This window comes from Zingiber officinale, chromosome 1A (genome assembly GCF_018446385.1).
Source record: "Zingiber officinale cultivar Zhangliang chromosome 1A, Zo_v1.1, whole genome shotgun sequence".
Lineage (NCBI taxonomy): Eukaryota > Viridiplantae > Streptophyta > Magnoliopsida > Zingiberales > Zingiberaceae > Zingiber > Zingiber officinale.
Genome location: NC_055987.1, coordinates 162,415,228 through 162,425,323, shown reverse-complemented (window position 1 = coordinate 162,425,323; position 10,096 = coordinate 162,415,228).

Genomic DNA, 10,096 nt, shown 5'->3' with positions numbered 1-10,096 from the left:
ACCAGGTTGAAGGCGCCTTAAACAAGGCTGAAGGCGCCTTCAACCAAATTGAAGGTGCCTTCAAGCTGGAGGCACCTTCAACCTTGTTGAAGGTGCCTTGAGCAGTGATTCCAGCACTGCTTCTTTCCGGCTTTGGCTTCCGATGCTCTGAAATTTTGGGTGATAGCAGCCAACCGGAATAGGGCTCACCCGAACCCAATTCCCGGCCTTCTCCTCGAGCAGGCTTCCTTCCCGATTTTACGTCCCTCTAACGCCGTGCACGTTCTTCACGCCCACCGGGTGTACTCTTTCGCAGCTCTCCCATCCTTCGGACGCACCGAGCCCGTCAGCTCCCTTCCCGTGTCGTCTTTCTGCCCAGCTGCGTCTTCTGCTCGACTTCCTGTGCTCCTAAGCTCCTGCACACTTAGACACAGGGATCAGATAAACAGGACCTAACCTAAACTTGGTTGATCACATCAAAACTACCGCGGGGTCCAACAATCTCCCCCTTTTTGATGTGCATTAACCCAAGTTCAAGTTAGGGTTAAAAAATAGACAAAAAGTAATTTTTAAAGGAAATTACTAACCTAACAGGTTAAGCATAATTTTGCAATAAATAAAATTGCAACACCTTTTTTAAAAAAATATTTAATTTTTAAATTTCCTAACTCCCCCTTAACTTGTACCTTTCTCTCCCCCTTTGATCACATCAAAAATGGGGTCCTTATTAGAGGGATTATTTTTTTAAAAAATTTTCCTAAGTAAATGAATAGTCAAATAGAACTTTCCAGAAAAAAAATATTTTGAAAAAAATTTCTAAGGATTTTTAAAAAAATTTAAAGTAAAAAATAAATTAAGTCTTTAGAATTTTTCAGGAAAATGTTTCTAACTAAAGTGAAATAATTTTCCAAAAAAAATGTTTGATTAAACTTTCAAAGCATTATTTAATTCCAATTTTTAAATGTTTTTTTTTCAGAAAGTTAATTAAACCTTTCATTTCAATATTTCAGCTTCCAGGTCGTGGCGAGGCACTAGGCCTTCTTGGTTATTGGAGCAACAACCACTTCCTTAGACAAAGCTTCCATAAAGAATTTCAATGTTTAATTCTCTCACTATAAGCTTAAAATTCAATTTTTAATTTAAACATGATTTTGGAACCCAATAAAGGTTCCTATCTACGGGGTTATTCAAAAACTTAGGGGGTATATAATTCTTAGGAATTTTTCTAAGTTGACCCTGATGCTTCCTTATATACCAGTTTAATTTTTCATAAATTTTAAGTTTTGATTTTGAAAAAATATTTATCTTTAAGCATGCATCAAATTTCAATTTTTCAATTTCTAATTTTAAATTTTCATTTTCTGATTTCAAATTTTCATTTTCTTTTTCTAATTTATCTAATTCTTTAGAAAGAGCTTTAATAAATTTAAAAGATTGAGTCGGGGTTAGATTGCGTACCTTACTTACCTGATCTGGTGACGCTCCCCCTTTAATGCTGCTTTCTTCTTATGATGTTCCTCCCCCTTCATCGATGCTCATCTCTGAGCTAGACTTTTCTTCTAGCTGATGGTTGGCCATCAGTGCTATCCCCGAGAATTCTTCGACTTCTGATTTGGAGGACGATGAATCATCCCATGTGGCCTTTAGGTTGTGTTTGGGTCGAGCTGATTTCTTGCTCCTTTCCTTATCCTTCTGTTTGCTCTTCAATTTTGGGTAGTCCTCCTTGATATGCCCTTCTTCGTTGCAGTTGTAGCAACGAATCATTCTTTTCTTTCATTGATGCCTCTGCGATCTAAACTTATTACTATTAAAAAATTTATTGAAGTGTTTTACCTGTAGTGCCGGTTCAGATTCGTCAACCGAGGCTTCTGAGTCAGAACCGCTTATTTTTGCCTTTAAGGCAATGTTCTGACTGGTCTTCTCCACTCCATTAGGCTCTGAGACTCGAGATTCGTGAAGTTCAAAAGTAGAAAACAATTGTTCTAAAGTACTTACCTCGAAGTCCTTAGAGATGTAGTACGCATCTACTAAGGAGACCCACTCTGGAGTTCTGGGGAAGGCGTTGAGCGCGTATCAGATCGAGTCCCGGTTTGTTACTTCTTCTCCAAGATTGGTTAGTTGCGTGATCAGCTCTTTGATCCTCGCTTGGAGTTGCGCTACCTTCTCGCCTTGGTTCATCTGGAGGTTCGTCAACTGGGTCCGGAGGATGTCGCGCCTCGCTAGCTTTGCTTCGGAGGTACCTTCGTGAAGCTCCAGGAATTTTTCCCAGAGATCTTTCGCGGAGTCGTAGCTTTCGATCCGATTTTTCTCCTGAGGTGGCAGAACGCTGAGTAGGTGGAACTCAGCCTTTCCGTTGGCGATGAAATCTGCTTGCTCCTTTTTCGTCCAGGTGTTTTCCTTCTTATCTTTCGGAACTGCATAGCCATATTTCATTATTAAAAGAATGTCAAATTTAGTTTTAAAAAATACCTCCATTTTGCGCTTCCATGTGGCGAAGTCTCCGTCGAACTTCGGGGGATGGATGTTCGCTCCGGCCATCGTCTTGATCATAGTGCTTCAGTTGGCGGTTAGTCCTTCTGAGGTGATTAGGCTCTGATACCAATTGTAGGTGCAGCGGAGGATGGCAAGAGGGGGGGTGAATTGCTGTAAACAAAAATAAAACTACCCTCCTCATCCTTTCAACTCAATTAATGAAATAGTAAATAAAATAAAGGCAGAAACCGAATTTAACCTGGTTACAACCAAGAGGGTTGTTAATCCAGGGCAGTAAGAAAGCACACTAAGAAAATTCTCCTTTGCTGAAGGCAGAGAAGCCATTTACACTCTAATGGCTCAGAACTACTGCTAGGAAATGCTTACAGAGTTGAATGTGGAAGTTATTGTTAATTCCTAGCTCTAGGGGTCCATTTATAGCCCCTGGAAATTCTATCCCAAAGCTCCAAGGCGCCTCCATTGAGGGTTTAAGGCGCCTCCAAGCTGGGTCAGCTGATAAAACTTTATCCGTGCATGAACGGTCTGTTTGACCAGGTTGAAGGCGCCTTAAACAAGGCTGAAGGCGCCTTCAACCAGCTTGAGGCGCCTTCAACCTTATTGAAGGCGCCTTGAGCAGTGATTCCAGCACTGCTTCTTTCCGGCTTTGGCTTCCGATGCTTTGAACTTTTGGGTGATAGCGGCCAACCGGAATAGGGCTCACCCGAACCCAATTCCCGGCCTTCTCCTCGAGCAGGCTTCCTTCCCGATTTTACGTCCCTCGAACACCGCGCACGTTCTTCACGCCCACTGGGTGTACTCTTCCGCAGCTCTCCCGTCCTTCGGACGCACCAAGCCCGTCGGCTCCCTTCCCGTGTCGTCCTTCTCGCCAGCTACGTCTTCTGCTCGACTTCCTGCGCTCCTAAGTTCCTGCACACTTAGACACAGGGATCAGATAAACAGGACCTAACCTGAACTTGGTTGATCACATCAAAATTACCACGGGGTCCAACATTGAGTACATAACTTGTACAGACGTAGAAAGGACTGAATTATATATATACCATTGTTAGCTTGACTAGTCAATAGAGGATCGAGGTATCTTATTCCATGAGGCATTTTATGATGGACTGTATATACATGGGTTGGATAACTTAGTAGATATATTCAGGTAGATGACCCCCAATGATATAGAAAATTGTAGAGGTAGTTGCTTAATACTTATGTGATACAACTATCACACCTTGAGAGTAAGGTAGTCTGACGAAAATCGGACAACACATCCCCTGTAACAATTGTTGGTTAGTCCTAGGAAAATCGTATGAGTTCCACTGTATAAAAAATTTTGTCCAAGTGTCGAACCTTTCCTAAATAATCTATTGTGTTCTTTAAAAGTTAAATTAGGAATCGCAACCGGAACTTAACATTATTGATTCCAAATTTAACTTATCTATTCTTAATGGTTTAGACTTGGATCGCAAGCGGAACTTAACACTATTGATCCAAATCCACCTACGTTATAAATTCAATTAAATATTAATTTCCAAAATTGGCTTTCAGGTTAAACATGGCGAGGCACAAGGCCTTCTTGGATATGGGAGCAACCACCACTTCCTAGCAAAGCCTTTTAAGGAAAGCTAATATTTAATTTCCTTATATAACTCTTGGTTTAACCAAAAGGAACAATCGAATTACAAATTCAAAAAACAAAAACACAAATTCGAATAGTAAATCCGAAAAACTAGAATCTAATGCCTCTTGTGTTTGAAATTCTAACAAAGAAAAATAACTAGCATGATGCAGAAGAAAAATTACTAGTTATACCTTTTCTTTGCAAGCAAATGACCTCAAGATCTTCTGCCGTATTCCTCGCCTCGCCTTGGATACCGTGTGGGTGACGATCCTCCAAGATGAACACCACCCAAAAGAGCTTCTCCTCCTTCTAGTATTCGACCACCACCACCAAGGAGCAAAAGAGAGCAAAGGGAGAAGAGAGGGAGAGAGGGCCGACCACCAAAGAGATCACCAACAAGAGAATAAGAATTGTTATCTCATGAGGCCTCCCCTCCCCTCCCCTTCTTTTATATTACTTGCCCAAGGAAAATAAGGGAAGACTTTTCACAAAAATTAAAATCTTCCTATAGTTTTTCCTTTTCCCTTTTTATTTTTCCTTTTCTTTCCTCTTGATTGAATCAATCACCAAATCATAGATTGATTGGATGATGATTTGGCTGGCCCCTTGCTTGGGCACTGATCCGGCGGTAAGAATGGGGGACCCACAGATAGGGTCCCGTCCGAGCGGAACCAGAGATTACCCAGCCAAAGGTTTGAGTTTCCGACGCCAAAGCAGAAGAACCGGAGCCGAGTGGCCGAGCGGAGATGTCCGCTCGGCCGAGGACAGAATGGCTGAGCGGAGGTGTCCGCTCGGCCGGAATCGTGGCGAGGGAACAGTGGTTAGCCGAGCGGCCTATTCGCTCGGCTTGGGATATGATATGTCAGCGAAGGCATGATGATTAGACTGTACGCAAGATGGCACTATTAAAGGCCCCACCATCACGTCAAGGAAAGGTTGATACAGTAGCAGTATGGTCTTATGGATGCCCTTCTGACAGGCCCACACCTAGGCATGGTCGAAAGCAGGTGATCGCTTCGATTGGTGTGCCCAGGCTCCTTCGAGAGGTCTATATAAGGCCTCCATTTCTTCAACCGGAGGTACACAAGTCTCCATTTTCTAAGCCACTTTCTTATTCCTTCGCCTAACTTGAGCGTCGGAGGGCCGTCGCCGGGACACCCCCCCCGGCTCGGTTTTGTTGCAGGTTCGCCGGAGCACTCGAGGATCCAGCAGGGAGCGCCGCATCCCCAGCGTCCATTGAGCTTGGTTCGGACAGGATCAAATTGGCGTCGTCTGTGGGAACGCACCTGCATCCGAGCAGAGGCAATGGACTAGGCTGGAAGACTACATACCGTGGCACTCTCACAAGAAGAGTTTGACGCTATAGTCGAGGCGAGAGCAGCCAAGACAGTGGCGCAGCAAAAGGAGAAAGCACAGGCTGAGCGAGCGCAACAGCAAACAACCTCGGCTTCAGCAGGCCGGGCGGCGCAAGCAGACCGCCCCCTCAGGCACTCTTCCGTACTCCCCCAGAAATCGCGCCCGCTCACGGGGAGCAAGGATCTTCATCCGATGAGCCTCCCGTTCGGGATCATAGGAAGGGCAAAGCTCCCTGAGCGAACGCACCACCCGAGCAGGTTCACCGACAGTTCTCTGAAGCCATACATCGGGATCCGTTACCAAAATACTATACACCACCGCCGATCGGAGCTTACAATGGGACGACCGACCCCGACGATCATTTGGGGAAGTTCGACAGCATCGCCACCTTGCATCAGTACTCCGATGGCGTAAAGTGCCGGGTATTTCTCACCACTCTATCGGAATCTGCACATAGGTGGTTTCGGAGGTTGCCGGACGGCTCTATCACTAGTTTCCAGGAGTTCCGAAAGGCATTTCTTCATCACTTTGCGAGCAGCCGACGTTATCAAAGGACAAGCGTCAGCCTGTTCACCATCAAACAAGAACCAAGAGAATCTCTCCGGGCGTATATACAGCGATTTAATCAGGTAGCGATGGACATCCCCACAGCCACCTCGGAGACAATGGTAAACGCCTTCACGCAAGGCCTCGCGGAAGGGGACTTCTTCCGCGCGCTCATTCGCAAACCGCCCAGAGACTACGACCACATGCTACACCGGGCGAATGAGTATATAAATGTGGAAGAGGCGGAGGCTGCCCGACGGAAGGGAACTCAGGCCCATGCCGAACGGAAGCAGCCCGCTGCCCATCAGCCACCAAGAGGACCAAGAGTTGAGGCATCCCGGGCACATCATGTGAAGTCCCCGGTGGTCCAAGAGGTAGCGGCCGAGCGGCCAAAGATGAAGAAAAAGAGGGTATGGACCCCAATGTTTTGCTCTTTCCATAATACTGACTCCCACAACACCCGCGACTGTCGGGGCCTGCCTTCAATCACCCATCCCGTACGACGGGGTGGCCCTCGTCGATCGCCTTCACCCGACCGCCGGCAGCGGCATCAAGAGTCCGGTCGGCGAACATATAGAAGATCTCCCGAACAGCGTTTCCCTCCAAGGCATGAAGATCGCTCTCGAAGGTCCAATGAGCGACCTAGGCAGTCCGCTCGGGAAGAGGAGAACAGAAACAAACACCTCCCGGGGAGAAATCAATATTATTGCGGGTGGGCCGACCGAGGAGATTCCGCCCGGCAGCTCAGAATCCATGAGGTGGGTTGCAGCCAAGAAAAGGCGAGCGGACCCGAGATCAGTTTCGGGCCCAAGGATCTTGAGGGAGTTGAAGTGCCGCATGATGATGCCCTTATCATCAAAGCGGTGATAGCCAACTACACCATCCACCGTATCTTCATTGACACTGGCAGCTCGGTCAACATCATCTTCAGAAAGGGTTTTGATCAACTACAAATCGATCAAGCTGAGCTGCTGCCCATGACAACCCCCCTCTACGGGTTTACGGGCAATGAGGTTCTTCCGGTCGGACAGGTAAGACTGGCTATCTCCTTAGGGGAAGAACCGCTCCGGAGAACGAGGACAACAAACTTTGTGGTGGTTGACTCCCCTTCATCCTACAACGTGATACTGGGGCGACCGGCGTTAAGTGAATTCCGAGCTGTTGTGTCAACGTTCTATCAGAATATCAAATTCCCGGTCGAGGACAAAATCGGTGAAGTGCGAGGAGATCAGTTAGCTGCTCGGAAATGCTATGTGGAAATGGTCCAAGCCGAATCCAGCGCCGCGCGAATGGCTCCACGGATCGAGGTACACGCCATAACCGAGAAACCTCCTGCTTTAATTTATGATGAAAAGGAGGAGGTTCAGATCCATCCGAGCCTATCGGAGGCTACAACCTTTATTGCCGCCGACCTGGAGGACGAACAGAAAGAAGAAGTGGTCAAATGCCTCCAGATGAATCATGACGTCTTCGCTTGGTCGACGCATGAGCTGCCCGGTGTCTCCCCTAGCATAGCCCAACATAAGCTTCACGTCCGGCCGGACGCTCGGCCAGTAAAACAAAGGAGAAGAGATTTCAGCGCCGAGCAGAATATTATCATTCGAGCGGAGGTAGAAAGGCTCTTAGAGGCCGGCCACATACGGGAGGTTCAATTCCCAAGCTGGTTAGCAAATGTGGTGCTCGTCTCCAAGCCGGGCAACAAATGGAGGGTGTGCATCGACTTCAGAGATCTGAACAAAGCTTGCCCGAAGGATTTCTACCCTCTACCCCGAATCGACCAGCTCGTAGATTCTACAGTCGGATGCGAGCTTATATGTATGCTGGACGCCTACCAAGGCTATCATCAAGTGCCGCTCGCCCCGGAGGATCAGGAAAAAGTTAGCTTCGTTACACCGGACGGGACGTATTGCTATACGGTGATGCCGTTCGGACTGAAGAATGCCGGAGCAACATATCAAAGATTGATGAATAGGGTCTTCCGCGAGCAAATCAGACACAACCTGGAGGTCTATGTAGATGACATCCTCATCAAGTCCTTCCGAGCGGCCACTTTATGCGAAGATATGGAAGAAACCTTCCGTACACTCAGAAAATATGGGGTCAAGCTAAATCCTCATAAGTGTTTGTACGGCTCCAAAGGAGGACGTTTCTTGGGCTATATTGTGACCGAACGGGGTATTGAAGCTAATCCTAGCAAGGTGAAGGCTCTTCAGGACATGCCACCGCCCAGAAACATGAGGGAAGTACAGAGGCTGACCGGTCGGATTACAGCGCTATCACGCTTCATCTCCAAGACTGCCGACCGGAGCCTTCCATTCTTCAAAATCCTCCGCAAAGCTACAAAGTTCCAATGGAATGAAGACTGCGATCGGGCCTTTGAAGAACTGAAGATGTACTTAAATTCCCTACCTGTGCTGGCCAAGCCAGCTGTCGGCGAATCGTTGTACATTTATTTATCCTCAACCGAGCAGGCAGTGGGATCAGCGTTAGTCCGGTCGGGAGGTGAGGAGCAACCTGTATATTTCCTTAGTCATATCTTGAAAGATGTTGAAACCTGCTACACCGGACTCGAGAAGTTGGCCTTTGCTCTGATCCTGGCCGCTCGGAGACTTCGTCCTTATTTCCTGGCGCACACGATTATCGTCAAGACCAATAGCCCGTTGGGACGAGTGCTTTTAAATCCAGAAGCTTCCGGACGGCTCATCAAATGGACAACCGAGCTAAGCGAATTTGATATCCAATATCAACCCCGCTCGGCTATCAAAGCACAAGCCTTAGCTGATTTTGTGACGGAGGTGCAGGACCCGGAACCCGAAGCTGTGTGGAAAGTGTTCGTGGATGGATCGTCCACTAGACACTGGAGCAGAATTGACATAGTTTTGCTGTCCCCACAAGGAGAGCGGATGCAGCTCTCCGTCCGGCTAGATTACCGAGCGACCAACAACGAAGCAGAATATGAAGCCCTTATTGCTGGATTGCAGGCCGCTCGGCACGTTGGAGCCGTCCGGGTCATCCTCTATTCAGATTCCCAGTTGGCTGCTCAGCAAATCTCGGGGATTTTCGAGATAAATAGTACAAGGCTCAAGCTCTACGTGGAGGCTATTGAAAAACTTAAGCTCAACTTTAGGGAGGTGATTATTCAGAAGATCCCCCGGGCGGAGAATCAAGTGGCGGATGAATTGGCCAAGCTGGCAAGCGCGTTATCCCCGGTCGGCTCTCAGAAGCCGATCGAGCAAGTATCTTTAGTAGCACATGTCGATCGGATGGAGGGCGTCACATACCCGAGCGACTGGAGGACAACTATTGTGGAGTTTTTGCGCTCGAGAGCTACCCCCTCCGACCGGGAAGAAGCTCATTTACTGAAGAGAAGGGCTAGTCGGTTCACCCTCGTAGGAGATCAACTCTACAAGAAGGCCTTCATCCGTCCGCTCCTAAAATGCGTCAGCTGGGAAGATGCCGAGTACATCCTTCGAGAAGTGCACCAAGGTTCGTGCGGTGGACATCAAGGCGGACGGTCGTTAACCAGGAAGATTTTGCTAGCCGGGTATTTTTGGCCAACACTTCAAGAGGATGCTGCCCGGACCGTTGCAAATTGTCTATCCTGTCAGAAGTATCACAGCATGTCCCACCGACCGGCAGATGAGATGAAAGCATCAACTGTGGCCTGCCCGTTCGACCAATGGGGGATGGACATCGTGGGACCCTTCCCCATGACTACCGGGCAGCGGAAGTTCTTATTGGTGGCGGTCGACTACTTCTCAAAATGGGTAGAAGCTGAACCACTTGCAAAAATATCCGAGCAGATGGTTAAAAAGTTCATATGGCAAAATATCATCTGCCGCTTTGGCATCCCGAGACGACTCGTCTCCGACAACGGACGTCAATTCACTGGGAAGCTGCTCGGGAAGTGGTGCGAAAGTTATGGCATCGAGCAGCACTTCACATCGGTGGCATACACCCAGAGTAACGGTCAGGCCAAGGTAACCAACCGAGAGATTCTCAGAATTTTACGGGCTCGGCTCGACCATGAAGGAGGCAGCTGGGTAGACGAGCTGCCGGGCGTCCTATGGGCTCTCCGCATGACACCAAAGGAGGGAACGGGCGTCACTCCAT